At 49.3% G+C, this 15,611-nt stretch overlaps 1 protein-coding gene across 1 annotated transcript in view; it reads left to right on the plus strand.

The window, feature by feature from the left end:
- The first annotated feature begins 2,933 nt into the window (after window positions 1-2,933).
- LOC108157462 (octopamine receptor beta-2R) overlaps window positions 2,934-15,611 on the plus strand; it is a 45,535-nt gene continuing 32,857 nt past the window's right edge. The window contains exon 1 of the mRNA XM_017289536.2: window positions 2,934-3,214. The gene's annotated coding sequence lies outside the window, so the exon portion shown is untranslated. The remainder of the gene's footprint in view (window positions 3,215-15,611) is intronic.

The following is a 15,611-nucleotide window of genomic DNA, read 5'->3' on the forward strand; positions in this document are numbered from 1 at the left end:
CGCCCTCAGTGGGCAGTGGGCAGTGGGAGACGCTCAAAAGTATGCTATGGCAAATCCGTCGACCCACGTCAAGGAATCAAGGACCGCCCGACTGTTTAGGAACTGAACACTGAATATTGATTGTTCCAAGGAAAGGTTTAAATGGCCCTGGGTCTGAGCATTTGGCATTCAAATGATTCGGTCGGGGGCCAGGTCCTTCTGACCCGTTGACGGCCAATGCGGTGGGTGGCAGCCGTTGTCATGGCCGGGCTAATGGACTCTGGTCATCATTAGTGGCCCTTTGGCAGCCAGCACCCCACCCTGGACCCCATAAGGGGGGCAGCATGTTTTCCATAATTTGGTGAAGCAAACGAAATGGAATCGCATTGGATTGGTTCGAATCGGATCGGATCGGTTGTCGGTGCCTGCTGGGGCCCATAATCCACTCATATGCTCGCTCCATTCCATTGTTGGCGCTGCTCTAGGAGCTCCGATTCCATTTGCCATCAATTGTGCATTGAACTGTGCAAAAGTTTGTGGGTACTGGCATAAGAGTTCTCTGTTCTGTGCTCTGTGCTCTGCTGTATCTCCCCCACAAATCCGGGCAAGCTTTCTGGCGAATTCTTTGTTTTGCCGGATGGAAGGCATGCGCAGGCCAAAACGAAGGCGAGAGTCTTGACGTTTTCTTTTTCTTTTCGGAACAAATGGATAGTGGCTTGGTTTCCCCCGCCCCCCCGAAAGCTGCAAGCTTTTCAATTTGCCACACCAAATAATGGCTGCCAGCGGCACACCTAACCCAGGTCCCAGGCCCCATGCCGCAAGCCCCAACCCCAACCCAATTGAATAACAGCTGCAAATTATGCTGACGCATTTAAAATGCAATAAACGTGGGCGTGGGGGTGGGCGTGGTCGAGGCCGTGGCCCGTGCTCCGTGGTCTGAGCCAGCAATTTTTGCCAGTCGTGCAAAATGTCAAACATGTCAATCAAAAGTCATTTTCCATGTCACCCGCATGCCACGCAGCAGCGGCGTTCGAATTGGGCCCGAACCGTTTTGCCGCATGCCGCATGTCGCATATTGAGCTGCAGTTGAGCGCCAGTCGAGGCCCGCTGAGACGGTACGACAGGGGACGTCAGTCGCCTGGCAATTTGGTAGGTTCCTTGCCACTAAAATCCGCTTTACGCGGCGTCTCTCCGGCCACTTTGAAGAGCCTTCGCCGAAATGCTTGACAGATGCAACAGCCAGCCTTGTGGCAATACTTTCCCCTGCGAGTACGACCAATATCAATGCGAAAAGTCGGAACGAAACCCGCCTGGGACCCGCCTGGTCCTGCTCCGGGGTCCCTTGATGTTTGCCTTACACTCTGCGCCCCCAATTGAAAGTTCCTTGTGACGGAATGGGGGTGGATGAGGGTGCGGCATGTTAATGGGAGTTGGCACAAGGATTGACTTTTATTCGGGAGTAGCATTCGTAATGCCCCAAAGAGGATTAGGGGTATGTGGAGAGGGGGCAACCTCCGAGGGCGACAGCCAATAACCTTCTGATTGAAGAGCATATACTCTTCGGTCTTCCTTCGCCGCGCTGGCCCTTGTTTTTTGTATGTATTTGCTGTTTGATTTGTTTGCGGATGCAGGTTGCGTCTTGTGCCGGGGGCACAACCTCCCCTCCGAGGGTTGAGTGGGGCTGGGGGTGTTGGGTGGGCGTTACTTGGATTTGAAATTTGTGTAAATTGAATTTATTGAAGTCTAATAGTCCCACGTGTGTGCGCATATCTTCTGGCGCTGCCAGTCTTTCCTGACAGCCATCAACGTATGGATATACGCATACATACAGATATGTGTGTGTGTGTGTGTGTGTGTGTGCATGCAAGTTCCGAGAGGTGAAGACGTTTGATGTCAAAATGGCTGCAAGGCGTTTTTTTTTGTCAGTTGTGCCCCCCCCTAAAATTGGATGTGTGCGTGTGTGTGTGTGTGTGAGAGAGGATGATGGTATTTATAGTCTACTTAAAGGCTTCCCCCCTCAAAGCAATTTCATGTTGCGGGGCTCCGTCCTTTGGCGGATATTCAGACAGGATTCACTGAGCGCACCCGGGCACGTCAAGCCAAGACAAACAATTTGAATGAATGCTCGAAAAGGGGTGATTATCCATGTGTGCGTGGCGTGTGCGTGTGTCTGTGTGCGTGAGGGCGGATACGGAGGTATTTGCTGACAGGCACCGCCACAACCGCAAACGTAAATAAAAAAAAAACACCGTCAAACCCGAGACCAGCGAACCCACTAACGCCGACGACTTCATTTCGAATAATTTACATTCTCCGGAATTCACGTTGAAATTTTAATTGGAATTTACTTTGCGACTCTCTGTGTCGGTTTTCCGGGGGCTGTGTAGCGTTTAATTTATGGCTGGGAAAAGTTTTTTTGCCATCTTCCGCTTGTTGACAAGCCAAATTTGTCATGCATTTAATGGCTTAGAGAGATCCGCATCGTCAGGCCAATATTGAGCCGTGCTCCTGGCCCCCGCACCATGCAAATCGACGCGTCGTATGCGTAACATTTCGTCACTCGCCACGGACAACATTTCCCCCAGTCGAGCATTAACAGTGCTGTAAATGTAACCCAATAACACACATTTACATGCCGCTGCTCTGTTATGTTAGCAGTCGCCTCCGTTCGGCTCGCTCTCAAACGCCCTCGCTCTGCTCCGCCTCTGCCGCTGCTCTGCTCTGCTCTGCTCGGCCTGAGTGACCGAGAACGAGAACGGGGCCCGGTTTGAGTGCAACCTGCGCGCAGCTCTCTCGGCAGCGAGTGGGACGGAAGCGTCGCAATGTTGTTGAGGGCAGGCGGCAAAGGTTTTCGGCATTCCTCTCAGTTTCTGTGTCTGCTCCCTGAACATTCTGAGCGGTGTCCGTGTCGGGCTTCGAGCTTCGTGCGGCGCTCATGGAAATTCGGCGGTTCATTCGTCTGTTAGCCGTCTGGTGCGTTGCCACGCCGCTGTCGCAGTTTGTTCGTTTTGCTCGCTCGCTCGCTCGCTCGCTCGTTTGCCTGATGGTCGATGCTCGCTGCTGGCATTCGCAGTCGTCGCATGTTGAGAGGAAGTAGGCGCGCTCCGCAGCAGAATCTGTTGCAGATTCAGATTCAGAATCCGAATCAGAGGCATAATCAGCGGGGGAGAGGCAGCAGCCAGGCAAATTAATGATTATTGTTTGGAGATTACAGGCACATTGATTGCTTGCAACGGTAAATCTCACACACACACACAAACACAGACAGAACACACAGGCACACATCGAACCGCTCGAGTGGTTCGCACCGTGTCGCGCGCGCGTCCCATTGCGTATACGCAACGTTGCCGTCGGGTGCTTCGCTGACATCCGCTTCCGCCGCCGCCACTGCAGCTGCAACTGCAGGGCCGTGAAAATGCATTTGCATTTCCCAATTTAAGAATATTGTCGCGTCGCGTAGCGTCGCCTCCGTCGCCTCCGTCGCATTTCAAATCAAAAATGTAACAACCTTCACAAAAAAATACGAATATACGCAAATTATTGTTGCTGTTGCTGCTGGTGCAGTTGTGCTTTCTGTTTTCTATACGCTAGATTCTAGAGAACCTTTTTGTTTTAAAATTCTGTGTAATCTTTTTTTTATTTTACAATAATTTTTGGTGTCGCGCAATTGGAAACAAACAAACGCCCCCCGTCGCACGTTCGAAAAAGTTTTTCATGCTAAAACATGCATATAATGCACGAGTCCAACAACAAGTCCGCCGAAAGGCAAAAGTATTTATATTAAAAGCGAAACGAAAATTACACGAAACAAAGCCAAACAAAACACGGTGCAAAATGCAAAATGCAAAATGCGAAATGCCAAAGTCATAATCACAATCCGTCCAAGTTATTTGTAATGAGTGCTCCGACCAAATGCAACAATCACAGCCCGCGCAGGGCCACTCGACCAGTTTGCCACTCGAGGGGAACAAATAACCAGTAACGGTAGCGATGCGATACGATGCGATCCGATCCGAGTGATGATAACATAAATAAGAACTGTAAGAGCCACTCATCGGACGGCACGGGATGGGACGGGGCTGCTCCGGCTCGAGAACGCTGTCTACGAGCCAAGTTCCACAGAGTCCAAAGCGTCACACACACACTGGCGCCACGGGCACTGAATTCCATGTAAGGGGGCTGATACGCCTCGAGATGCTGGGCAATAGAACGGAAGTGTTGATACTGCCCCGCCGCTCAGTCATAGTCACAGTCGCAGTCGCAGAGCCTTTCTCTGTGGCACAGAAATCGTCATCGCATAACGACTTAAGCTCCTCGGCACAGTCAGCATTTCTGCGAGTACATCCCCATTGCCCCTGGGGGTTACACACTTAAAGCCACAACAAACGCATCCACAGAACGCTGCTGATGCCGATGATGACGATGATGACGAAAATGGTAATGGGAGGGAATGATGCCAAAGTCATTTCTTTAAAGGTTACCTCTCAGAGAAGAAAAGAGAAGCGAAGAGCAGACAACGGGCAGAGCAGAGAGTCCTCCTCTGTCTGTGTGCACGGAGTGATTTTGTTTACTTATGCCTTCTATTTATTTTCTATTTATTCGATTTGCATTTCTCTCGGCGTCCGTCTGTGCCTTGGCAGTGCCTTCAAGCGTTACCAAAAAACTCTCGAGATTTCGAATGCAAATTTGTGACGTCTAGTGCACAGTCAGCCCATCTAAGTCGCCCCAAAGATTTCACTATCGTCTATCGTCTATCATGAGTGCGTGTGTGTGTGTGAGTCTGTGGGCACTCAAATGTTTTCCTTGGCTGTTGACTTGGCTTTCAGCGGGCCCCGGGTCGAGCCGGGGCAGCCTCTTCAGTCAACGCATCTTCAGCATCAGTTCGGTTCAGTTCAGTAAATGGTGAGTATAATGATGAATAATATTTGAAAATAATTATCAACAAGATTCCCATTCCCATTCGAATTGAGATGCTCGAAGTCCCACATCACTTCATTTCAATCTAGACATTATGGATCCGCTATTAGCACCATAATCTATCCGGCAATCAGCTCATACATGAAGCCTCTACAGTTTCAGATAGTTAGAAAGACGGTGAGCTTCGGCACTGCAAACAGTTTCCCGGCTCGTTATTTTATCGCTCGAGAATGCCGGGATTGAATACAGCAATTTGCACACTCGAGTCGGCTAACGAATAGGATGATTGTTGCTCTTAGGTAACGCATGGAGCCAGTTATCAGGGCAGGTGATTCATTCTCGGCTCTGTGCAGGAGCTCCACCAAGGCGGAAGGCGGTTATGGAACTAGATGATTTATTTTCAATTATCGACTAGCTCCAGAAAGCGATGTTTTTGCCAGTGGGATCCAACGATTGAATCATCAAAGAGTATAGGATTTCTAGCCAGTTAACAAATCAATTCGAAATGCAAATTAACGGCACGAATATCATCATAAAATACTCATAGAACATCCCCCAGAAAGAGAAGGCCTTTACACAACCATAATACAATATTATATGTCACATAATACATATTCTATTATGCTTGTCATTGCATGAAAAATTAATGAATAATTAATTTCAAACACCAAACGCGTTTGTTGATCAATTAGGTTTAAGTACAGCAAGTATTCGTACAGCCAATCGATTGGGTGTTAGACTACCGAAAGTTCTTGCTAATCGACGGTTGGATATTATGGAAATTAGTCCGTTTCGATTAAGTGAAGAGGCCACAGAATATTGTCTGTTAGAGAATTGCTTTTCCACTCGAGTCGAAGGATTGTTATCCATTATCTATTCCCTATGGGGTTCTCGTGCCCCTGACCTACAATACTAAGTCCCACTGTACTTGCATTTCAATTAAAATTAATTTGTACTTTGAAAAAATAGCGCTAATCAGGCGATTGCCTTATCAGAACTAATTTCCCCCCCCCCCCCCGCCCGTCTGTGGATGGGGGTCTTGTAATAATAATACAATGAAGTGATGCCAATAAAATGATGTACTTTGTAGATGCCCACTCCGTTTAGTGCGGCAATTAGTGCAGCTGTAATTCTTAAATTTCCATTCAACTTTGGTGGCCGGAGCGGAAGTGAAAAATGGCTGGCGAGAGAGACGCGAATGCAGCATTAATGCAATTATTTTCCTTTGTTTCTGTAATCATGGACCCATTTGAAATGCAATTTAAATGAGATTACTCTTTGGCCAGTGGCCACGCCCAGTGGTGGTGCACAAATGAGCGCTGCGGCAGGCGGGGCAACGGCTCTGGGCGGTGCTCATTAAATATGATACTTCTGAATTTCGAGTGGCGTCGATGGCTTGCGGCAAATAACCGCATGCCGATCCACCACACACCCACACACAGGGAGAGACAGGGAGAGAGACAGGGAGAGAGAGTGCTGTTGTGACAGATACGGCGACAGGTGTTTAAAAACTTATCTTCAAGGCGCGTTCAAACAAAGGCGAATCCATCCACCCGGGGAAACCCGGTGATGTGGTGCCATGTCTTTGGCTGCGGTTGCGTCTGGGGCGTTGTCGGCATTTTCTTGCTCAATCAACTTCAATCAAGCAGGAATTTTCAATGTAATTTGTGGTTTCAAAAGCGCTGCCGTCGCCGTCGCCATCGACGTTGTGCCGCCGCTGAGGATGTTCGTGGCTGTGTCAAAGGCAGACCATTGAATGTGTAGAAAGGCAGAAAATTATCGACAAAGCCCACAGATACAAGAAGCACCCACACAGATACACCGATACACCGATACACCGCTCGGTGGCTCGGTGGCTCGGTGGCTCGGAGCCACCCCGTAGAACAAATGAAGCAGTGTGAAAATCTTGTGTTGGGTCTGCTCTCCTTCCGCTTGATTTGATGGCCTCTGGGCTGTTCCGTTTCGTTTCCCTTTCTGGGCTTTTCCACAACTTCAAATTACAAGAGTGCCCCAAAAAGAGATGGGGTAACAAAGGAAAAGAGAGAGGAATGGCCAGGGGGCTGGGGTAGGAAAGGCAGAAAGGCAGAAAGGAAATGCCCGCCGTCTGTCCGCTTGATTAGAAAAGCTGCAAGCGATAAGAAGACGCCAAAAGAAAAGCGCAAAAATAAAATAGAATTCTAATTGAATTTTTATATATATATTTACTCGTAGTCGTAGTCGGTAGTCCGTGCCCCGTAGAGATTCTCCTTGTAGGAGCACGATTTCGTGCCTCCAGTATTCCCTTTTAATTCTCACTCTTTTCGGACGGCAGGCAGCCGGCAGCCCGCAGCCAAGTGTCCGTTTGATGTCCTTGCCTTGTCGCCCGCTCCTGATTTATTGGTCCGCAGAGGCCAAGGCGCTGCGCTTTTCGAGCCCCGGGCCTCCAGCCTGGGCTGGGCCCGACTTGTCCAACGTTTTTAATTGCCTGTCAGTCCAGTCCAGTCCGTCGGCCTATTCAGCATATCCACAGAACAAAACAGACACCAATTTCCAGAGTCTGCCTCCAACACACACACACACACACACACACCCGGACTCAATGTGTGAAAAATATTCAAACAATTTGGTCACAAATTTGTTCCAAACTCGGCAATGACAATTATGTGATGGACAAAGCCACAGCAGGAAGGGAGGAAGCCTTCAAATCTATAATAAACAGACACATATTTTAGCATAGCCTTGCTCTTTATATACCCTTCTGTGGGTCGATGCTTGCAACACTCGGAGAAGGTCTTTTCGACACTTCTTGGTAGGGGCTCTTCTTTGGGACGAGTCGTAGGGGGAACCACCACAAGAACGAAGGTCCTGCAAGGGCATCAAAGCATCGGCATCGGTACAAGCCAGAGGTCTTTCTTCCTTGCTTAAATCTATATTTATACGTATGGTGTGCGTGTGTGTGTGTGTGTGTGTGTGTGTGTGTGTGGTGGGACTATTACGGTTTATACAGAACGCGTCAAGTGCTCGACACGAACGGAAACCGCAAAAACCGAATCCAAAAAACATCCCCCCCTGGCTGTGGGGCGGAAAAGTGAGGGAAAACTTGTCACACATTCGCAGGGGAAAAAAAACGAGACAAACGAGACAAAGCAAATCAAATATTTAAAGCTCATTGGGGCGAAAACTTTGACACATGTTGAGGGAAAGCCGACGGGATTGAAAAAACTTTGATCAATGGCAGGAGGGGCTCTCGTCAAGCCCCCCCCCTGCTCCGGACAACATTATCTGATAGCCACATTCAGGGGGATCCAGTTACTGCCACCCCACTGCGGTTTGGGGGCCCATCTCCGCTCTTTCGCTCAAGAAAGGCCTTTGTTCTGGACTTGGCCTCGGTTGCCTCTGCGGTTGCCAGTGCGAGACGCAATTAATGGTCCAATGTCGTTCCGGAGATCGGGTCGGGGGGGTCGGCTACCAATATTTCACTCACGCTGTGCGCGTCTGCACTTGAGGGCTGAATTGTCTCCCTGTAATTCGGGGCAGAGCCCCTGCACGAACCCTTTCGTTGGGTGGCACTCAGCGTGAGATAAGCGGGTGAAAACAGGGAGCAAATGGAAAACAGTTGAAAAACTATGCAAATCAGGAGCGCTGCCAAAGACCCTGGAGAGGCCGAACAGTCCCAAGTGGAGCGAAGAATCACAGGCTCAACACCTGGCCATTGAGCACTAAATGCGCTCGGGCTCGGCATTCCGTTTGCCCTCCCATCGGCCTGTCAATAAAAAAACACAAAAACCAGATGGCTGTAGCTGGAACTGGAGATGGAGATGGGAATAGGGATGGGGATGGGGATGGCAACTTAAAAGCCAAGTTGAATATGCTTTGGCAGGAAAGGATTTGGCAATGGAAAGCAAACAAAAAGCGCACAAGTTGGAAAGTGAACTTTTTCCGAAAGCCAGCTTACCAAGAGAACAGACGGACGGACGGACAGACGGAAGGACGGACGGACAGAGAGACATTCTGGGGCGAGAGACTGATAGAGAGATTTGTGAAAACACTGCGTATGCGTGATAGATCTGTAGCGTTGCATCACACCAAAAATGAGAGCGAGACAAAAGCCGAAAAACAGCTTAACACGCCCCAGTAGCCCCCTCCTCCCTTCCGGAAAACTGAAGTCAATTAAGGGCAGTCCAGGACTGCGTCAAAGGTCCGGCTGGAAAAAGTTAATTTCATAATTTATACAACGACTCTGCAGATTTCAATTTAGAACTCTGCTGCTGGGCCCGAGAGCTGCGCTAATGAAAATAAAAAGCAAACAAATCGTCCCGCAATGGAATGGAGAGTGGGGATGGGGATGGAGATGGGGATGGGGATGGGAAGTGGGGCACGAGAATGAATTAAAAATTAAAGCCATAGCTGCAGCAGGAATCGGCAATGCAAATGAAAGAAAGGAAAATAACAACTGTAGAAAGCGGGAAAAGCGGGAAAACTTCAGCCAACGCCGCGCCGTCTGTCTGCAACTGGAGAAAATCGCTCAAGTTTTAATTAGTTTGCCATGCAACCGCATTATAGACTGGGGGATCGGGGGTAAGACTGATACGGGCGTGGCACAGGGCGTTTTATAATTTAAGTTTTTCGACTCTTGGTTACACATTTTCCAATTTCCATTTTCCATTTGCATTTCGCTGAGACATTGACTTGTCAGCAGCTGTAGTAGCTGTAATAGAGCGCGCGCTGTCAAAGTTCAACAGGCCAAATGGGAAGCTCTAATAATTTTTGCCAGCATTGAGCAAACAAACGAGCAAACTAATGAAGAGCAGGGTGCAGCGGGGTGCAGGGGGGTGCAGCGGAGTGAAGGCACTGTATTCTTAATTGACTTTTCACTGGAGCGACGACAGCGGCCCCTCCAGCAGCAGCAGCAGCCGTAAAGGAAATCAAATTAATTGAAAATTACGCATACGCCATGTTCGTCAGTGCAATAATTTTCATTCTCACTCTCGGCGCCAAGTACCGTCGACTACTCATCCACTCATCGCCGAGGGCCTTCGACTATATATATGTCCATATATACGTGTATATTCACACTCGATTGGCTAGCTGTGAATGCCATGATGCCATGGATCGATGCGCTTTTTCGGGGCTAAAGTGTGGCTCTTCTCGTGTCGTTCATCAACATTTTAGAAATAAACTTTGTTGGAAAGAGTACTCTGCCAAATGGTGGTCCAAATATTTGAATATCGTTTAACAGACAGTATAGTTTTTTGTATCATTTGTGGGGTTATCTATTTCTGAAAGTGTTGTGTGGATCACTCTCTCAATGGCAGGCCATTCCATATTGAGATTATCTGCTGCTCAAATCTCGTTTATCGTCTTGATTTGGCAGCACTCTTCCCTTATTGGCTAATGTATGTAATTAGAAGGCCAGTGAATTGTCGGGTCAGCTGGTCAGTCGCGTTGCCACTCCATTCCATTCAATTGCGAGACTATCTTTCCCCATCATCTATGGCTGGCTCCTCGTATTGCCCTACAATTATGAAACCCACTGTCTTGTTGGCTTAATTGGTCATCCATCCAGTAGCAGTAGTCATCGTCACACCCTCCTCAATTGTAAATCCATTCACTTGGCATTCACTCTGCCTCTCCGGAACTGGCTGCTGGCTCCCAGCGAACGAGCGCCCAACGCCTGGCTTCATTCATGAGACAGGCAAATCGTCTATTATTTGTTTTCATTAAGCTGCAATTGAAGCCCAAATGCCTGTACACAAATCATTATTTGTGTTTATTAACATTGTCTACGGCAAATGTCTCGGACATGAGACAAGAGAGGCGAAAATAGACAGCCAGAAACTACAGGCCCAGGCCCAAATATGTGACTGCGGCACAGGGGGGGGCGGAAGGCTTCCCGGCGGAACGCATTTTAATATGCCTGACCAGCGACGTACACAGATGAGCTTTATGGCCAATTATCTATTCTATGGGCCCCCATTAATGGTCGAATCGAATTTTCAATTGAATCGCCGAGCAGAAGGCGAGTTGAGGTGTGGTGCGGTGTGGAGGGGTGTGGGGCAGGGGCGGGCAACTTGTTTGCCGCTTTGTTTGTTTGCTGGGTGTGAAGTGTTTTGATTTGCCTGCCAGATTATAATAAAATTGGGCTCTCTCTGGGCACTTTGTAATGCGAAGATTATTCGACGGCACGACGACAGCTTAGTGGCTGCCTTGTGGCGTGTGCCAGCCAGACGGACCCCCAATCCGTCGTAGTTCGGGCTTGTAATTGTGTTTGCACTTGTCGCCGCGGCTCTTTATGGTTTGATTACCATCGCGAACGTTTTGTGCGTTTTACGACTACAACATATTTGATTTAATTGACAGATGCCACAGCCGCACACATTTTCTGGGGCTTGTGCGCCCCTTGGGGCAGCTCCGTTTCGCCTGAAAGCCCACATCCCCGTAGACACTTTAATTGAATATTTTTATGGCCGGCTTCCACAGTCCTGGCAAATGCTACTCCCGTGTGGGGCTCCCGACTTGTGGCAATAATAGTTTTAATATCAGTATTCCGCAACCGCAAACAGTTTTCCATTTTCCCCGATCCGCAGACCGACAGACAGTCGGGTGATATGCAGACCCCGGAAAAGGCTATGATGATTGTGGCACCCACAAAACCTTGATATGCCCGATCGACACCTGATCGCTCGCCTCTGCCCCACTCTGATCTCATTTGATGATGTCACTGGCTGCAATGCGGTTAACGCGGAAATATTCACTTTCAGCTCCAATAATGGGAAATTATCAGTGCAAATCGGGGGAGCAGAAGGAAGGAAGCCTGTTGGCCCTACTTTCGGCTTTCGGCTTTCAGCTGTCTGCAAATGTGCAATTAAGATGTGATGGAATTTTCATCAATTAATTTCATTTCATTTGCAGCCGCCACTTTTTTCTATAAAAATGGCTATTTTTTCATTTGGAAATTTTTATGAACCGTTCGCACACGCTTCCACACAACACACACACACGGTGGCTGTCAGAAAAGTTGGTAATAAAAATTAAACTCACTCAGTTTTTATTAGCCTTAAATAAACTTTGCGGAAATTACCGCGCGCGAGTGTGTGCCTGAGTTATGGCATTTTATTGAATTGAATTAATATCAATCACCGGGGGCATCCACGGGGTCGCACAGCCACTGCTGATGCATGGCTTTTATGATGCCCCGTTGGAGAGGGTTCCGACCAGCCCGGCCATCAATGGCCAGGGCAGAGCCCCCCCCCATTCATGGTAATTCATTCACAAATGTGGCAGCACTGCGGACCGCGGGGTCAACTGCTGGAGGAGCTTTATTAATAAGTGCATGTGTAATCATCTGCTGCAGCAGAGGCAGTGGCATGGGAAGTGCCAGCGTCTGCGTCAGCTTCGGCTGCGGGCTGCGGTCGCCGTCGCGACTGCGGCTACGTGAGCGACGCCAAACGCGAGCGCCTCATGAGCACGTACTCTAAATTGAAATTCATATCATAGCTGCCTCTGTTTGTCCCACAGTATCTGTGTGTGTGTGTGTGTGTGTGTGTGTGTGTGTGTGTGTGTCGGTGTCGCTGTCGTGGTGTGAAGCAATATACGAGTGTGTACTTAGAATATTTCTTTTGTGCTCGCTCGCCCCCCCATAAACAATTATGTATTAAGTCGCTGGCGTTCCGGCATGTAAAGTGCGAGCAAGTGCGCTGGCCCCCCCCCGCGGGGGTGCCACAATGAGACAGACCCCATTTCGAGAGGTTGGATTTCCAAGAGCTTCCCACCTCAGACCCTCCATGGCTCTGCAGAGCAAGGCCGCCCGTCCGTCCGTCCGTCCATCGGTGGGCTCGTTGCCTCAATGATTTATTTGGTTTTCATTGAAACTGAAAACACCAGAAGCAATCTCTCGTCGCTGCCAACGTTTGATTTAAAAATACTTACAGATACTTGTGTATATATGTATCTGAGCACCCCTGCGAGTACCTCTATGGGAGGGGAGCATATATGTATATTGTGTAGTCGTACTCTGGTATTTTTATTCCGTTTAATTGTTGCTGCCCGCCCAGCTCTTGCTTTTGTTAAATTGTTTTATTTCGTTCAAGTTCACGGCCCCAGAAATATATACGACTACGGGCTATACGTACAATTATACGTAAGAGTATAAAAAACGCTGCTTCCCCACTCCGCCCCTGCCCCCAAGCGACGCGACGCGACGATGCATTGCTCTGTTTCTGTCCACGGCTGGCCATTGTTGCTGTTTTTCAATTAACCAAATTGTATTTCTGTTCGCTGAGGCAGGCAGGCGGTCCGGCAGGCAGGCAGCTGACTAAAACTAATTCCGCTCTTGTGGAATTCATTGAGTTTTGGGACTAATGAAATTGCCGCTCTTGCTGCCGACAATCGATGCTCAAACGATGCCCCATTGATGCCCAATCGATGGCGGGAATTGAGTCAAAAATTACGAGTGTCCCCGTACGTGCATCGGTGCCCTGCCCTGCCCTGCCCTGCCCCTTCCCTGCAATGCTCTTCCCTGCCTGACATTGATAATGCACCAGAGATGACTGGCTCGGGGGCTGTGCATTTGACTGGCGATTGTGCCTGATTGTGCGCCCCGCTCCGCGCTGCTACTGTTGCACTACTCATGTAAATTTAATGCCCCAGCCCCGGCAGAGTGGGTCAGCGTCAGCGGCAATGAGGCTGCTGGCTTCTGGCTGCCTCTGACCAGTGTCCAGCTTCCAATTCGACGCCCACGTGCCACTGACATGCCCGCCACTGCCTCTGCCAGCAGGTCGGAGCAGGAGTCCAATTGGGTGAGAGTGGTGGCTGCTCCGTCGGGTGGATTGCACTGCAATCATCATCTCGTCTGGCCCCATCAGTCGAGCAATCAATTAAGCTGCTGCAAACAAGTCCCGACCCCCGGCAACAAACATTTACAGCCCGTCAGCCAGTAAGCCAGCCATTCGCCCGGACAGCCAGCCCCGACGGAGAGAAAGACAGACGGACACCATCGTGGCAGCCATGCCACGAACCTTCTGAGCCACCCAGAGGCAGCGATAGCCTCGCCAGTGATTTTTATGTCTCCGGTTCTAATTAGAACTGGTCGTAGGTACTACTCTGGCATTGAGCGCTGATTTATCTGAAATGAGCTCAGTTTTTGTTCGAGTTCCCACAGACAATCAGCCGCAGCCGCAGCTCAACTACAGTCGAACTTCGATAACTGGAACTTCAGCAAGTAGCTGCGGGGGAAGTTGAACAAACTCGAGGGCAAAGAATCTTCCGTCGAATATTCGGAAACCTATCCTTAATACAAACCAAGTCCAAGTCTAAGGTTCCAACCGGAGAATAGTGTAGTTTCCTACTGTATTTTTTTTGTGCTTTTTCGTGGGGTGGGGCATCATCTCATAACAGCCGAAAAGCCCTGCCACAGTCGCCGCACGAGGCGAGCCAATGACTGACAGTTTTCCGAATTGTTTTCGGGCCGTAGCGGGGGCTGCGGAGCGGGGAGGGGGTAGCTGAAGCCGAAGCCCCATCGACGTCTGGGGCTGCCAAGCAATTAGCATACAAAGCACGTAGCGCATCCAAAGTGCAATGAAATTCGTATTAATAATGTTATTGTCATAATAGCTTTTGCTAATGCAATTTCCAGCAGCCGATGCTGCCAGCAGCCATTAACCAGAAGCTGAAGTTGAAGCTGAAGCTGATGTGAAAACAGCTCAAATAAGTAGGTGTCTCAAACGTCTTTAAGCCAATTGAAGCATCGCGGGGGAGGGCCTTTCCCTGTGTTAAGGCCAAGGGGAATCCCTTTCTTGGGCGACAGGGCTTCGATTGTTGGGATGGGGGCGTTTCTTTCGGGAACTCCTTTCGCTTCACAGCTTATCCCCCCTTCGACGGGGGCTTACACACATTTCTGGGCTCTAACGAGCTGCGGCTCTCGGTGTCAACCCCCGACACGAAAAACTCGTTAAGAGGCAACCCCTCCGGAGCGGCGCACAGATCTGAGCGAATGTGAACGTAAATTTTGAAATTTGTCTGGAAGTAACAACTAATAAATGTTTCGCCTGCCAGCTGACAACTTGTGGGTGCCGTGACCCCCCCTCCCCCGCCCTCCTCCTCCGGACAGACGCCCCCACATCTGCAGAGATCCACAGATCCGCAGATAGCCCACAAGCTGCCCCACTTTCAGAGCTGTGACTGTGTCTGTGCGGCTCTCGGTAATCAAATTAAAGTTTCGTGTGACCGCATCCGACCCTCGTTGATGTTGCAATTAGTTTGATGGGCAAAGATTGCAGAGAGGCCATCCGTGAAGAGCAGCAGCGAGTGGCAAGTGGCAAGTGGAAAATTGAAATTGAATTATGCCGCATTCAGGATGCAATTGATGCGAAAATTTAGTTGAATGGACAGCGAACATTAACGAGTTTTCACCTACAGTAAATTTCATTAACAAACAGGAAAACAGAAAACAAACTATTTCCATTTTGGCACTCATTTAATGGCCCAGTCTCTCGATTGTTGCCACAAACCCACAGAGGCAAACAAATATGAGGCAAAAGCCTGATGATGCACCTGCAACTGCAACGCCGCCTCCAGGCCAAAGGCAAACATAAGCCATGCCACAAACAGGTGGCCAGCACAGGTGCCACACAGGGATGTAATCAGGGAAGAGCAAATGGAGCGGAGGGAAGGCCCAGAGAGTATTCTCGCCCTGTTATTTTACATTTGCAAATGAGCGACCCCGCCAAGAGCAATAT

This window comes from Drosophila miranda, chromosome 2 (genome assembly GCF_003369915.1).
Source record: "Drosophila miranda strain MSH22 chromosome 2, D.miranda_PacBio2.1, whole genome shotgun sequence".
In the NCBI taxonomy this organism is placed as follows: Eukaryota; Metazoa; Arthropoda; class Insecta; order Diptera; family Drosophilidae; genus Drosophila; species Drosophila miranda.